Source organism: Bacillus rossius, chromosome 10 (assembly GCF_032445375.1).
Source record: "Bacillus rossius redtenbacheri isolate Brsri chromosome 10, Brsri_v3, whole genome shotgun sequence".
Taxonomy (NCBI): domain Eukaryota; kingdom Metazoa; phylum Arthropoda; class Insecta; order Phasmatodea; family Bacillidae; genus Bacillus; species Bacillus rossius.
This window is the reverse complement of record NC_086337.1, coordinates 27,652,633-27,669,290: the sequence shown is the minus strand read 5'-3', so window position 1 is coordinate 27,669,290 and position 16,658 is coordinate 27,652,633. Positions and strand designations below refer to the sequence as shown.

The following is a 16,658-nucleotide window of genomic DNA, read 5'->3' as shown; positions in this document are numbered from 1 at the left end:
ATGACTATATTTCATTATAACTTTGGCTATATTTAATACGAAACACAGCTTTCCGAGTAGAAATCCAAAATAGATTTCGTTTTTTAAATAAATAATGTGGTCTTATTAATTGGTCCTATAAGGAATAATATATAAAATGCATTATTTACGTATATTATACATTAAAGATCCATAGGTAATCTAACTACAAGAAAATGTATTAAATTTGTCATTCTGTAGTTCGGCACATTATGTAATCTGTCATCAATCGAGCCATTGTCGTTGTATTTGTTTCAGGTTAGACACCTGCTGTTTCCCTTGGTCGCAGAGTCGCAGTACTATGCTAGGCGAGAGGTTTTGGTTAGCTCAGAGTTTATCGTTACGGTCTGTTTTAATTTCGGTGTAGTCTTTCCTCTGGTGTCTAGCGGGTGACATTTTACATTTTACGTTTTTTTAATAGTAGTTTTTTTTAAGTAGTACAAAGTTCAGAATTTTTTTTGAGGGTAAATTAAATTGAATAATAAAAGCAGTTACACCATGTAAAATATTGGGTAGAGATATTAACATACAAAAACTACGAAATCTTTTTTTTTCAAACATTTCTAGAAATTACAACAAATATTGATTAAAATGGGTTGAAAAGTGGGTTACGAAATGTTTTATAAGAATTATGTATGCCTGAATTTAAAACAAATGATACTTATATATTGGGTTTAAATAAAATTTACAGTAGGCCTATACCAATTACTTGGCCATTTTACGAATTTACAACCATAAGGATCGGTATTTTTTTTTATGAAGAATACTTATTTTGGTATCTATTAAGAAGAAGGTAATAAATTTAGTTTTAATTATATAAAATTTTTTACGTAGTTTCTATGTTACATTTTTGATGTTTTGAAGTTGGTGGTAAGGTCGGTTATATATATATATATATATATATATATATATATATATATATATATATATATATATATATATATATTAAATATACACACACACTTGTATTAGGCGACGAGAAATCGATCCAAGGTCCTAAATATATGAACAATCGTGCGAAAGTACATTTGCGATAGAAAAAAACTTAAACGTAACAGAAATCAATTTTTTTTTTACCACAGAGTATAACAAAATATTTTAGTAATTTAATATAGGAAAACCGTCGAAAATCTGCGAGACAAGTGATTCTAAGCTATCCCGGTGGCAAGGTTGTAAACAATGTTGTTGGTACGAGATTTTGTTTTAATTTTACTTAAATTACCATTTAATCCGTATATGGGTTACTAATTTACATTAAAGTAGATTACAGACGTCAGGCAAATGTTGCTGATTCTCGCCAAAATAATTGTTGTTTTTGTTAGATCAGCTACACCAATTAAACGTAGGCCAATTTAATATACGAAATGATGACTTGATGCTTAATTAATGCGGTTGACCCAACCAATTGCGTTCGCGGGAATTTTACGTTATTTAAAAATCTAGTCAATCTTACCAGACCAACCATTAAAACGATAAACTAATTCAAATGTTTACAATTCCTGTCTACATAATGAGTAGAATAAACGTCAGGAAGTAAAAAAGTAATGCATTTTTTAGAATTTTTTGCATCCATTTTGCACTGCCGCAGGAGTTTGCCAAGTCGTGACATACACAATAAATTCAGTAGGTACTGAAAAAAAAAATGGTTGTCTGTAAAGTCGGTTTAAGGACGATAGTTTAACGTGACAACGTTATAACAAAACATTCATGAAATGATTGCATACGTTTATGAATAAAATTGAATCATTTTTATTGAATTATCACTATTTGGTATGGATGCAAAGAAGGAGTGAAATTAAATCTACAATTTAATTGATAAATTTACTTTTATTTGCACTCATTATTTTCAAATATGTTGATTACTTTAACGAACAGATTATTTTAACTATAACTTTTATACATGTTTACTATTTAACTTCTTCCAATCTGTGTTATTCTGTTAAGGATAGGACGATGATAGGAAAAGTAGGAAACGAATGGGAGTGTTTCAAGTTTAATGTGCCTCGAAAAAGTCAAATCGATGGTTGTTCCAATCGAGTGGGAGAGAGATAGATGCGGCGCAAGCGCACAATGAGCGCAACGGGACACAGCGTAACGGGATAATGTGCGTAACGGGACATTTCCTCGTGCGTGCAGCCGGCGTTCATCGATTTATTAGACGTTGTCACGTCAAAAAAATTAAGACACACAACTATTCGAACAAAATCGTGTTTGTTGACAAGCGCACCAGTTGGTTTGAACGGTTCTCTCGGCGACGGAACCAGGCTCCGACGAGGAGTGTATGTCTGCGTCATCACTAGTCCGTGCAATAAACCTGTCAGCACGTGCGCTTCCAGACAGTAGACGCGATGCCTGCTCGTTCTCACGCATCTCATCGCTATCTCTGAACCGCCGTCAGGCGCCGGGAAGCCCCGATCAGGACGGTGTTAGCAACGATGTTAGCCGAGCTTCTGGGGCACTAATTCTCACGAGAAACATAGCCTTCACTTAACCCAAGTCAGATATTCCTGACATAGTTTTATTCTTTTTTTTTGACGTGACGTCTAATAAATCGATGAACGCCGGCTGCACGCACAAAAAATGTCCCGTTACGCATATTGTCCCGTTACGCTGTGTCCCGTTACGCTCATTGTACGCTTGCGCCGCATCTATCTCTCTTCCACTCGATTGGAACAACCATCGATTTGACTTTTTCGAGGCACATCAAACTTGAAACACTCCCATTCGTTTCCTACTTTTCCTATCATCGTCCTACCCTTAACAGAATAACACAGATTGGAAGATGTTAAATAGCAAACATGTATAAAAGTTATAGTTAAAATAATTTCTTCGTTAAAGTAATAAACATATTTGAATTAATGAGTGCAAATAAAAGTAAATTTATCAATTAAATTGTAGATTTAATTTCACTCCTTCTTTGTATCCATACAAAATAGTGATAATTTAATACAAATGGTTCAATTTTATTCATAAAAGTATGTAATCATTTCATCAATGTTTTGTTATGACGTTGTCACGTTAAACTATCGTCCGTAAACCGACTTTACAGACAACCATTTTTTTTTTAAACAGGGTTATGAACTTACATTTTTGAACCAAACGAAAAGGGGTGGGGGGGGGGGCATCCCGCCAGTCAAAATGTTTAAAACATCCTTTCGAATTTCGTATTTTAAGTCTTAAAAAAAATGCAAAACCATTTTCTTTTAAATTTCCTTTTTTTTGTATTGTCATCTGCCATTCTCATCTCCAGGGTGATAACTGTTACAGTTAGAACTAACGGCCGTTTTTTTGGAGTTAATGTTTGGGTTGGTAGGAATTGCTAGAAGGTGGAGGCGCGGGGTAGTTTTTAAGAACCAATGTTGGTAAGACTTGACCGAGGAGAGAGCATTTCTGCAGGAACCTCCAGCGAACAACAAAGACGGTAATTGCGCCGGTGAAATATAAGGCCGCGCTGGGAGTCCGGCAGATGATTTGTCCCACGTCTTGGAGTGCCGATGAAAATGCTTTCTTTTTCTCTTTTCGTACAGTAATCACTACGTTACCGACAAAAAAAATTGCAATAATTGGCGAGCTATCAGGAGCACAAAAAAGAAAATATTACATAGAATTTAAGTACTTTTTTTTTCTTCCTTTTGACAAAGATCACCAAGCGATCATTGTAACTTACCGATATTTGAGTGGTATTTTCAATAGTTAATGTAGGATGGAAATGCAACACTGCAAAACTCCATGTACATCACTTGCTTGAAATAAAAATATATTATGTTAAAAAGTTTATTTTAAGATTTACGTATCACGAAATTACCACCTTCTACTACTTTTTAAATATTTTTGATGTTTACGATCTATGCACTAAAGATTATTGCATTTTTTTTTATTTAAAGCATTTTGGATGATTAAATGAAACTTTGGTGGCTATTTTTTATTATTGTGTTGTCATTACCTTCAAGAGTTTTACTTTTTCTTTGGTATATTTGATGCCTATGAAGTTTAAACTCAATTAAATTACAAAACAGTCAACGGAATTCGTATAGAGCTTTTTAAAAAGGTTATCATTTCAATCGAGTGGTCGGTCCATTGAAAGGAATCATTTAGTCCTCTCTTTGAGTTTCCGCAATTAACTTTTGTCCACAACGGGATTTTTGATTGTGAGAATTTATAGTTCTTGTAGAGACTTTGTACATTCATACCGATAAAAATAAATACCTTGTCATTTTTTTCAGCTAAAGCTACATTATTTAATTAATTTTATTCTCAAATTTTTTTAAAAGTAATGTTTACTTTAAAACCTGGAAGCAAACATTGTCTGTGACGCAGTAAAAATAATGCTTTTTTAAAATCAATATAAGTTGCAATTTACTCAAACGTATTCCATACTCCATTTGATTCCTGTTGTGTGCCTCACTAAACCACTCGTGAACACTACAAGTAACTTTTATTAGTCCATAAAAAAATTCTTTACAGATCGATGATTTAAATTACGCTCAGAAAATGTGGTTATTCAGACTGGATCCCAAAACCTGGGCCTGTCTCAGACCTATGAGATATAAATTTAACTTAGATTCAAGTTTTCAAAGTTGTTTTAAATTCCTGCATCAAAAAATAACTGTTTGAATATTAATTTATTTTTCAATACTTCGTGAGTCATTAATATTGGAATGCAATCTAAGTTCTGGTCGTGTTTTTTTTGCGGGAATGTTATGTTATAGGAAATACATTTTTTCCCTCCATTTTTATTTTTATTCCTTTATTCTTAGAAAAAAAAAGAAACAACTGAGGAATTTAGTCACTCGGTAGCTCTCAAAATAAGAAGTTTTACCTTTTCCCAAATTTGCCTGGTATAATCAAGTTAAAACATTGTGCCTTTATTGTGTTAAATGACGAACGTCACACAATATCAGCTAGAAGCCTTTGTGAAAATACTTGCCGTTTTCTTAAAATCTTAGTGTTACATTAAATTTTATATGAGATTTGTAATTTGTATTTCAGAAAAAAAATTAAAATTTAACAATAAAGTAGAAAGATGATTATTCTGGAGGCTGAATTAGAGCGACATTGACAAAATAAATATAACAGCGCGTCGTGGCCTATCTTTTAGTGAATGTGTGGCTGATCGTTGCTTGGCTGTTTATTCTTGGTTAACAATTGGCGAGTTGCTACCTGCCACATTGCTGTATGTCTCTCAGCTGTCTTGTTGGCGTGTGACGACTGGAGCTCGCGGTAAACAGGATGGTTTCGCTTCTGGATGCTCAGGAACGCTGAGTCCGAATCCCACGAGCGGCTCCTGAGAACTGGGATACTCCCGGCTTGATTAAACACATTTTAATTTGCAATTGTAAAAGGTGCCATCGGCCGGTGGTATATCTGGTATTCCTGTTTTCCGCACGAATGCATGTCGTTCACCGTTCAAAACTCGCTGTGTTACCGTTCAACCGTGTCTATAGACATCATGTCGTTGAGACGTTATAAACACAAATCATAAATTATTCATTCCATAAATCGGACCCAGCCCCTCCCGTCTGAAGCTACTCATGGCTTCACCGCCCAAACCAACACTAAGGGCGGTATTCCAAGACGTTTGAGTAAGTTAGCGAATATGCACTGCCTTGTTGGGCAACTGCCGTACCCTAACTCTCGGGTCATATTCCAAAACGTGTCCTAACTGAACCCCTGTAAGGTATCAGATCGGAAGCCGTTTTAATAAACGAGGACTTGTGCGAGGCTATAAACAGTTGTACTTCGTGGAATCCATCGTAATTTTAGCTTATTTTTTAAAACTGTGAAATTATAATGTGAAATAAAATATTTAATTTTGGTTGTACAAGAATAAACGATGAATTTTTGGCTGTATTTATATGTTTGCTGTTTTTTAAGATATTAGGGGGGAAATTGTAATCGTAAAAGTTCATTAAAAAGGAATATATATATATATATATATATATATATATATATATACATACATACATACAGAGTTATGGACCAAATCGGTAACAGATAGGACACCAAGAATCAGTGCCCTAAAAATAAGGGACTGGCCGTGTCCTATCGTGCACTTGGAATATGGTTAGGGTACAGGTATTGCATATTCAACACCTAAACCCTTATTTTTGTCTCTTGGAATACGGCTCTAAGGCTGTTTTTGTTCCGGTGCGCGCGGCCATGCAGAACTGAAAGTCTAAAGCACGTGCAGGAACACAAGTGCAGGCCGTTGTACGCACATTTCCGCGCACTGAGTCTGAACCGACAACTTCCACTCTATCATACCCTTCTGCCAACCAGCTCATTCAATGGGCTCATTCAATTTCTACCGTTTTAAAAAAACAATATGGTCCTGCTGTCAAATATCACTTACCTACAACTAGGGACTGGAAAAATTCGCGTTTTCGATGACCTTCAGGATAGACTACACAGTCCTCAGTATACTCGGGAGAATAACGGCTGTTCATTGGCTGCTGACATGTGAGTCGTCTCAACTGGCCTGCCTGTGATACGATACTTCTTTGGTTGAGTGTTTCTCATCGGCCCAGAGTCGTCCGGATGAACAGTGATCCAATAAAAAAAAGCAGCTTAGAGGTATGTGCATTTGGATTTTAGCGTATCGCGAAATGAATCCGCGAATTTTTCTGGTCTCTACTTACAACTACTTCCTACTATATCTCAGCAAAGCACAATCAAACTATGCTGAAAATAGCAATTACAATTCTCCTGGACGTAAAAAAAATACACCTTTATTTTATTATATTTTTATACTCGCGTGTTGTTTGAACAGAGAAAGAGCGACGTTTGAAGGTAATTACCCTGTTCACCGCAGAACGGCGCCACCGGCTTGACGAGGCGATCACAATGCCATCTCGTGTCGGGCAGCCATACTAGCTTCAAAAGTGCACAGAATTTTTCTTATAAGTTTAGCGGCTTCTATAAGCATTATTTATATATTCAATGGTATTACTGCGAACACTATTTTGTAGCGATGCGGTTTTTTTCATGTAAATGCACACATTTACAAAGATCTGTAATTTTATATGATTACTTCTGTTCCACCTACAAAAAAAAATATTTACAGTGTTGGGTGTATGAGAAAAAAAGGTGGGAAAAAAATATATATGTAAGTTTGTTTGTTGATACTAAGGCATTTTTATTTAGACGATTACTAGAGACCTGCAAAATTCGCGGTTTCGATGGCCTTCAGGATAGACTGCACGTACCCCTTGTACACTCGGGCAAATAACGCAAGTTCATTGGCTGCCGACTTGTAAGTAATCTCAGCTGGTTTGTCTGTGATTCGATCCTTCTTTGGTTGAGGGTTTATAACTGGTTGAGATACGTCCAGATGAACAGTAAACCGATAGCAAAATTATCTAAGAGGTATACGTGTTTGAATTCTAGCCTATCACCGAATGAATCCGCGAATTTTGCAGGTCTCTAAAACGATTACGTACAACAGAAACTGAAAGTTAAACAAGTGACGATCAATCGTACCTAGTTGTATACTTTGCCTAGGGAAATCACGTCCAATCAAACAGTTAAGAGCAGGGATTCTGGTTTTACAAGGCCGGGGTCACAAGTGTTCGGATCACCGGGGATGAAGCAGTCTTCGGGAGGGAGAGCAATTACTCGCCGGCAGCGCCTCTCGGCTCAAGGTCCACCGAGGCCGGGACTTGGATGCGGAAGAGCCGTTAGGGACGCCCACTCGCTCTTGCCGAACTGCGGAGCAACGGGATTACGAGCTCGGACTTTCTGGTCTCCGGAGCAGCACGTAGAAGCGAGCGGGCGGAGTCCCCCCCCCCCCCTCCCACCCGGCTACCAGCGTAGCTCGTGTCTGTGACGTATGAACGGAACAGGACGCGAGAAAGGAAGAAAAAAAAAATGGTTGTCTGTAAAGTCAGTTTACGGGCGATAGTTTAACGTGACAACGTCATAACAAAACATTGATGAAACGATTGTATACTTTATGAACAAAATTGAATCCTTTTTATTGAATTATCACTATTTTGTATGGACACAAAGAAGGAGTGAAATGAAATCTACAATTTAATTGATAAATTTACTTTTATTTACCCTTATTAATTCAAATATGTTTATTACTTTAAAAAAGAGATTATTTTAACTATAACTTTTATACATGTTTGCTATTTAACTTCTTCCAATCTGTGTAATTCTGTTAAGGATAGGACGATGATAGGAAAAGTAGGAAACGAATGGGAGTGATTCAAGTTTAATGTGCCTCGAAAAAGTCAAATCGATGGTTGTTCCAATCGAGTGGAAAAGAGATAGATGAGGCGCAAGCGTCTAATGAGCGTAACGGGACACAGCGCAACGGGACAATTTGCGTTACGGGACAATTTTTGGTGCGTGCAGCCGGCGTTCATCGATTTATTAGACGTTGTCACGTCAAAAAATAAAAAATAAAAAAAATGGGTGCGTGGCTGCCACGCGCGTTGGTATTAAATAGGCGAGAAAACTTAAAATAATAACAACATGGCGACGAAGAACCTGCTAAGTGTCTAACGGCACCCGCCTACTCTGTCGCACACACGGCGTGCGCGTGCTTCAGACGAAACAACGCAATTTGAAAACTGATCAAGACATCAAGACGTCACGGCGGCCATATTTCTTTACCTTTGACTTTGACCTTGACCCCGGCCGCCATCTTGGATCCACTATTTTTTTATAGAACTTTCCGCCATTTTTAATTCTGACATCTTGAAATCAAATACCCCGCTCCCTAATACGAACTGCAATTTTCGTTACGGCAGCCATATTGAAAATCCGTAATTTTTATGCTATAATTTCGGGAAAAATTTAAAATCTGTAAAAAAATTAAGCAATCAAATCTTAGTAAAATATTATTTTGAAAAAGTTGAGATTTTCTTTACGGTCGCTATATTGAAAATCCGTAATTATTATCAAATTTTGAATGGGAAAAAATTTAAAATTTATAAGAAATTAAATAATTAAATTTTAATAAAATATTTAAAAAATACGTCATGGAGCTATGGGTCCTTGGTTTGAACCACGTGAATGAAAAATAAATGGCGACCGATCCTTCCTCTACGGAAGCCGCTGGCAGACTGACCTCCCACCACGAATGTCAAGGCAACTAGTATGACGTCACGTCCACCATCTCGTTTTCGTCTGTTGGAGGTTGCCATCTTGTTTTCATCTGCTAGTGTGCACTGACGCCATGTTAGTTTAAATTTTATCCACTAGAGTGCAGTTATCATTTGTTATTACTGTGGCACCAGACATCTTTAAAATTGAACGCCATCTTGGAAATCTGTAATTATTTAGCTATAAATTCAAGAGGGATTCGATAATGCACCAAAAAAATCTGCAATTAATATACTGATTGATTCGATAGATTCCTGTCCCTTTTTCGATACAAGATGGCTACCGGGGTCAAGGTCAAAGGTCAAGGTCATCCAAGATGGCCGCCGTGACGTTACAATTCAAGATGGCGTCAAAAATCCTCAGCCTGAAGCCTGCCGCCGGGGGAACATTTGTATAGGTAGGTACTACTCGCGTTTACCTTCAGTTTCCAACGCACGTTTTCTGCCATTAGCATGTTACCGGTAGACTGAGTGTCGTAACCCCTGACCATTCGGCGGATACCACCCGCCGTACCCGTGACGCTGTTTTTACCCCTGATGCCGCCTACACCCGCGCAGCTGCTCCCTGGCTTCGCTTCCAACTGCGAAGGGCAGTTTTGACCGTTGCTATTGGGAAGCCTTCATTTCACAGAAGAGAGAGCCACACCCGAGGTTCCCCGAAGTTCATGCTAGCTTTTTTTTTCCGTACCACAACAGGTGTATTTATTTGGGATGTAGCTTACTCATTCGTCATACGCCGTTCTATCTCATTGTGTAAACCGGTGTGGCATTAAATTTTGCGGTCGATTAGGATAGGTTAGCTACATTATAAATACTTCAAAACATTGTGGATGGTTGGTTATATAAGGTAAGTATAGCTACATTAAAAATACTGTAGAATCATTTTAGGGTTGCTTAGCAAATAACTTTTTAATATGTAGCTATCCAGCGCTAGGAAATCGTTTACATGATTTCACAGTATCTTTAATGTAGCTATCCTAACTAAATCGACCGTCCACAATGTTTTAAAGTATTTATAATGTAGCCAACCTAACCTAATTGACCATTAGTTATCATGAGTTGTCCAAAATAAACATTCACGGACACACGGCAAACGAAAAATATGGCGGCGTACAAATAAATGCCGTTGCCTTGTTTATGGTCCTTCCTTATATCAACACCGCCATATTTATTTACAATGAACAAAAAAAAAAAAACCCCCGAAGATGCACGATCGGAGGTTTGGCTCTCTCGTCTGTGAAAAGAAGGCTTCCCGTTGCTATTCTGCGCTGGACACGTGGGAAGGTCCTGCCACAGGAACCCCGCCCACGAGAGGGGTGTACAAACCCCGCCACCGAGCTGCGGGACAAGCACCGAGGCTCTGTCTCGAACTGACGCGCAGAGTGGTTGAAGAAACTGGCGCAGCGTTACAGGAAGTGGCCACAACTGAATGGCAATTAATGTGAAAATGTTAAGTTTATCTGTAGTAATGTGAAAATGTTAAGTTTATCTGTAGTAAACTGAAACTGTAGGTAAAAAATCTTTTTTTTTCACGAGTTTATATTTTTTAATGACCAAACAGACCTTACGTTACGAATATGCTTAGTAGTTTTATTTTATTTTTTTTACTGTGAAATGATAATTCTTGATTAAAATTTATACATTTTTCCTTTCCTGTAATAATATTGTTTAAAGACACATGTTTTTCGGTCTCAGAAAAATCAACAAATACCTAGTAAAAAAAACAACCTTGAAACTAATAATAATCATCGATTGTGTACAAAATAGAATAGTTAATTCTAACAAGCCCTGGATTATCAAACCTGGCAACAGTGTGCGCCAATTGCTCTGCACTGCAGTCGAAACGTGAGACAGACTATAAAAAAAAAGGAAGAGGGGAAAAAATGTAGCACTATAGTCCATCTTCCTAAAACGTCAGGCGTGGCCACATATGCATGGTGTGTGAAGAAGTTTTTTTTTTCCATATTCTGTTAATGTTTGCGCCATATTAAATACACGCCCAAAACATTGACCGAAGTCTATTTTGCAATGTGGAATCAGTTTCAAATTACATTTTGACGTGACAACGTCTATTAAATCATTGAACGCCAGCTGAACGCACGAAAAAGGTTGACTCATTGTCCCGTTACGCAAATTATCCCGTTACGCGTTGTCCCGATACGCTCATTGTACGCTTGCGTCGCATCTATCTCTCTTCCACTCGATTGGAACAACCATCGATTTGACTTTTTCGAGGCACATTAAACTTGAAACACTCCCATTCGTTTCCTACTTTCCTTATCATCGTCCTATCCTTAACAGAATAACACAGATTGGAAGAAGTTAAATAGCAAACATGTGTAAAAGTTATAGTTAAAATAATCTCGTCGTTAAAGAAATAAACATATTTGAATTAATGAGTGCAAATAAAAGTAAATTCATCAATTAAATTGTAGATTTCATTTCACTACTTCTTTGTATCCATAAAAAATAGTGATAATTTAATAAAAATTAATTCAATTTTATTCATAAAAGTATGCAATCGTTTCATGAATGTTTTGTTATGACGTTGTCACGTTAAACTATCGTCCGTAAACCGACTTTACAGACAACCATTTTTTTTATTTTTTATTTTTATTTTACGAAAATGTATTTTTAACGACGGAGATTTTAATTCGCGCTTACTAGCCATCATCAGACGTATCAAGCACAGCGTGAACAATGTGGCGAGGGTGACTTCAACCACGCCAGAGCACGCCGTCTCCTGGGCAACTCCCAACTCCGCGCTGAAAAGCCCTCCAGTCGCACGGCCCGGTCGCCCCAGGAGCAGCCAATCAGAGCGCCCGTCGCACCGGCGGTCGTGGACGGCTCTCGAAACCACGACGCCTCGCCCGAGTCCCGAGATTAGATAAGCGCTCCCAGACGCCCGCCGCGCTGCCTCACATCAAACGCTCCGGCCATTAATGTAGTTGTTTTTTTTTTTGTACCTGCTTGTGTCAAAGGGGAGGGAGGGGGACGTTATCTCGAGAGCTGTATCGCGAGTGGTTCGATGCTAGAGAGAGAGAGAGAGAGAGAGAGAGAGAGAGCGATTACCGGGTGGTACTCTATACGAGAAGCACCTGTTGCTGTCTGGAAGGCGGAGATTATCTCGGGCAGGGCTGCCAGACCGGTAATTTAGTCACCAGATCCCCACGGAGGTGGGGATTTTATAATAGCTTTGTAATTAAATTAAAAATAACTAAGTGTACTTGCTTTGAAGGTAAATTCACAAGAATCATCATGGAGTGTAAAAAAAAAAATTTTTTTTCCCCCCAAAACTTCTTAGAGCACAGAAAACTCGTTCTTCTTCCTTGCCACGTGTTGCGTGTTTACTTTGTTTTACAAATGAACACAACTAGGAACTTACGAAGGTCTAGTTACCTGGAACTGCGAGTAACTCTTCGTTCATTTCCGTTACATTCTATACGGAAAAAGTTCGTAACTTTAAGAGGGATAAGGCGCCACCATATTGGATTTTTTCCCACCTTTTTTGTTATAATTCTAATTTTGAACTATTGCATGTCAAGGCATAAATAATATCTCCCAGACCCTCTATAATTTGTTGCAACCGCATATTTACTAACAGGCTCTAGTCTTCCGTAAGTGCCGCAAGGAAATTACTTATTACTTTACGCGGGCGACTACAACTTTCGTAATAATCACACCAGTACACAATTATTGAATTTTAACAAGTAGCCAAAGCTAAGTCCTATGCAATGTCAAACAAAAATAAATAGCACGGTAGCTTAATTGCAGGCAGTATCGAGATATTGGAAATTTAAAGATAGCGAGGCCTAATGCCCCTCAAAGTGATTACTAAGAGTGTTTGCAAGAACCGCGTCCAGTTATTAATTGTCACTCTGATGATGTCGACTGCAAAGCGCAGCGAAACGCGTGTTAACTCCAACACCAAGATGCCGCTTCTACCGGAAAGTCAAAACTTTCTGTCTGGAGGGTGTTTGTGTGGTGGTTATTTCACAGTAAACGGTCACCACTATCCGTTCGTGCATGACAGCATACATTTTAGATAAATTTATACAATGAAAACTAAAATAATTATTTATAAGCCCAACATATAACTTCTGATAAAACATACTGATGAAAATAAGTTAAAATTATATTCTGGTGCACTTTTTTTATCAGCCGTTCATATATGGCATACACGTTTCTTGTTTAACGTAGGCCTAAGTTATTTTCCATGGAAATTTATCCAACCAAGCAATTGCAAGCGAAGAATGAATTAGAAGCATGCGCATTACCTTTAAGTACCCATATATTCGTCCTTCAAGAGACCTGTCTTGTCTTCTTCATATATGTAATTGCTTTTTTGAAAGGTGTGACAAGTATCGAAAAAGAAGGTCTCGTGGTTTTGAGACGCTTGGTCTATATGCTTGTAGTTGGCACTCTAGATGTCAAAAGGTGCACTGCCTCAATGGTAGGCATAGTGATAACGTATAACATATTTATTAAATCGGGCATTGTATGTACAGAGTCGTTGGTATTATTGACTAAGTTTAATAAACTCGTTTAAAGGTAACGGGGAAAACTTAAATAATGATTTTAAGCCTTAGTTACTATTAGTACTGGCAAAGTATCGAACCAAGTACGAAAATCTATCAAATTAACAACTATATTAATAGGTAAATTTTTTAATGAATAATCTTTTTTTCCGTATCTTTACGTTAGTGATTACATGCTTTTAAAATGGCAGTCAACATGACCCTGGCGGCTTAATGGAATCTGGTAGACGGTAAATTTAAGCCACTTTGGGGGACATATCACATTAATTTAAATAAGTATTTTTAGGCTAATATTACTCTTTTCACAGCAAACAAGGTTCAAACAGATTACAGGGATCGATCAAATCAATATATTAATAGGTAATTTTTAAGAATTTTTAATTTGATGATTACAGATTTTCAATATGGCGACCAATATGGCCGACAAGATCGCGGATGCTACGACGGTCCGGTAATTGACTTCACTGCTCTCCAGCGAGTAAAAATATAAACCAATATGGTGGCAGCGAACTCTGGAAGACGAAACCAAGATGATAGATCCAATATGGCTGCCATGAAATCATACTGGTTAGCGTAATATATATTCCTCGGCATTAGTGGTGGAGGCCATTCTGCCAGCAGTTATCATAGGGAAAGGATTATTTATTTTTGCCCTCACTGGGTTCGAACCGAGGACTCCAAGGACCACGACGTACATAAGTGCGTTTTTATTAATATTTCATTGAAATTTTATTAAATAATTTTATTGTGAATTAAATTTATTCCAATTATTTTTGATAATAATTATGATTTTAAAATTGGTGGATGGACGTGATTTCATAATTAAATATGACGAAAAAAAATGACAAAGTTATAAAAATTAAGATAGTGGAGAAAAATATAGTGGAAAGGTCTAGAATTCAAAATAGTTACTGAGACATAATCCAAGATGGCTGCCAGGTTTAAGGTGAAGGTCAATGGTTTAGGTCATATATCCCCACAGGCGTACTGGCGTCTGGTGTATGGGAAATTTAAGCTGCTTTGGGGACATTTCAACCCATAAACAATTGTTTGGGAATAAAATAAGAACATTTGTCTGACAACGAAATTTTTTTCCCCTTGAAAACGGAATTTTTTAATTTTCATATTTTTTGAGATATTTTGGTAGAATTTTTTTCCATCAAAACTGGAAATTTGGAGTCATTTTGGCGAATTTTAGGTCGATTTTGGCAAATTTTTAGTAAATTTTTCAAAATTGAGGTCAAGGTCAAAGATCAAGGTCATTCAAGATGGCGGTCGTAACATCAAAAACCAAAGTGGCGGTCGGCACCGGCACCGTACTCCAACACCAGGACCAGTAAACATTTGTTTTGTTATTAAGTTCATTTCAGCTTACTGCACACCTCATCATGTTTCATAATATTGCCAAGGTTAAAATAGTTAGTTACAATATCTTAGTGGTTGTTTCCGAATAGTAAAGCCGTGTCCTTTACTGATACTGCAGACTTAACTAAAGGGTCCTTTCGTTTTAAGGCTGTACTCAGTGAGAAACTAGCAAAGAAAATATGCCAACTCTACAAACAAGGTGCTTCAACAGTCATTTATTTTTACGTTTACAATTTTTTCACTTTTAATATTCAGATAATTATAAATTTTATCCCGTTAAAGTCGTAACAGTAAAATTTAAAACGTAAAAGGCTGTGGACAGTAATTGGGTGGCTAGGCAAGGGGACTATCAATGCATGTTGACTAGAATATAGCGACCAAAATTCTTCAGAGGTCACGATGATGCACGAAATGCTGCATCTACGATTCTCCAGGGATTCTTGTAAATATTCTTGTGAATTACACGAAGTACATTATTATAAACTTTCCAGGTATCTGTAAGACAAATGTATCATTGAAAGACGTATTCTAGAACAGCCATACTGTTCCGTAACAAGATTTAAAAAACAGGGGGATTGTCTGTAAAGTCTGTTTACGGACGATAATTTTACGTGATAACGTCATAAGAAAACATTGATGAAAAATTGCATACTTTTTAATTTTCTAATATTATTTACAGTTTTTGCAAATTTAATTTAAATAATTTCTTTCAATATAATCACGAACAATTAGTTAGAAAGCCCGCCTTAACCTGTTTGATATTATAGAAGATTTTCTCGCACGGTGGTTGGCCGGTTCTTGCACGCTCGGCTCAGGCGGAACATGACAATTTTTCGTTACGTGCAGCCGGCGTTCATCGATTTATAAGACGTTATCACGTCAAAAAATGTATTAGCATGAGTTGGTCTAACGTGATGTAGCTCTTGTCGTCAGTACGTTGAAAAGGCCAGATGAAGGTCAGAAGAACACCTGAGTGTAGCAGAACCAGATGGGGGATTGGCAATAATAGGCACGTGAGTGAATAAAGGCTGTGAGCAGAAATTAGGGCACCCAAAAATACGCTCTATTCAGCTAGGTTACCCTCATTGTCTCGACGCACGAAGGGTTGCGGCAGATAAGGGGACGAAGTCTTAACAGCGCAGCGCCTGCAAAGAAATTATGCGTAGGAAAGCCCGACGAAATTATTGCACAGGGCGAGCATGTTTTTGGACTACAACCCCGATACAGCACACGGAACTTATTCGGCACAACGGTATTTACTTGTAAATGTGTTATTATTTCCTTAGAATTTTTTTAATGTTTAGAATCAACATATAAATACGGGGAATAGAAACCAGATTTAAAAGATAAATATATCTGCAAATGATTTTAGAAATAAGCCCCGAGACAATAATTGCTCGTGTATCACCCAGTGTATTGTTACGAAAAACCTATTTCTTTTAAAGGATTAAAACAAAAAAAAAATCACAATTACTTTTTATGTGCAACATTTTAGCTCTCGGTGTACGGCATTTGGTGGTAGTAATTTCATGAGTGGAAAGGAAGTCTATTGGAACGGAAATGTGTAAACACAGTGCTGCCATCTGTGGCGTATGGCAAATTGGCGTTAAGAAAGACAAAGGGAAAC

The 16,658-nt window shown here is 37.4% G+C and overlaps 1 long non-coding RNA gene across 1 annotated transcript in view; it reads right to left on the bottom strand.

Annotated features, from left to right (window-relative positions):
• Positions 1-16,658, bottom strand: part of LOC134535891 (uncharacterized) — a 324,926-nt gene that overhangs the window by 32,164 nt on the left and 276,104 nt on the right. The gene's annotated exons all lie outside the window — the stretch shown is intronic.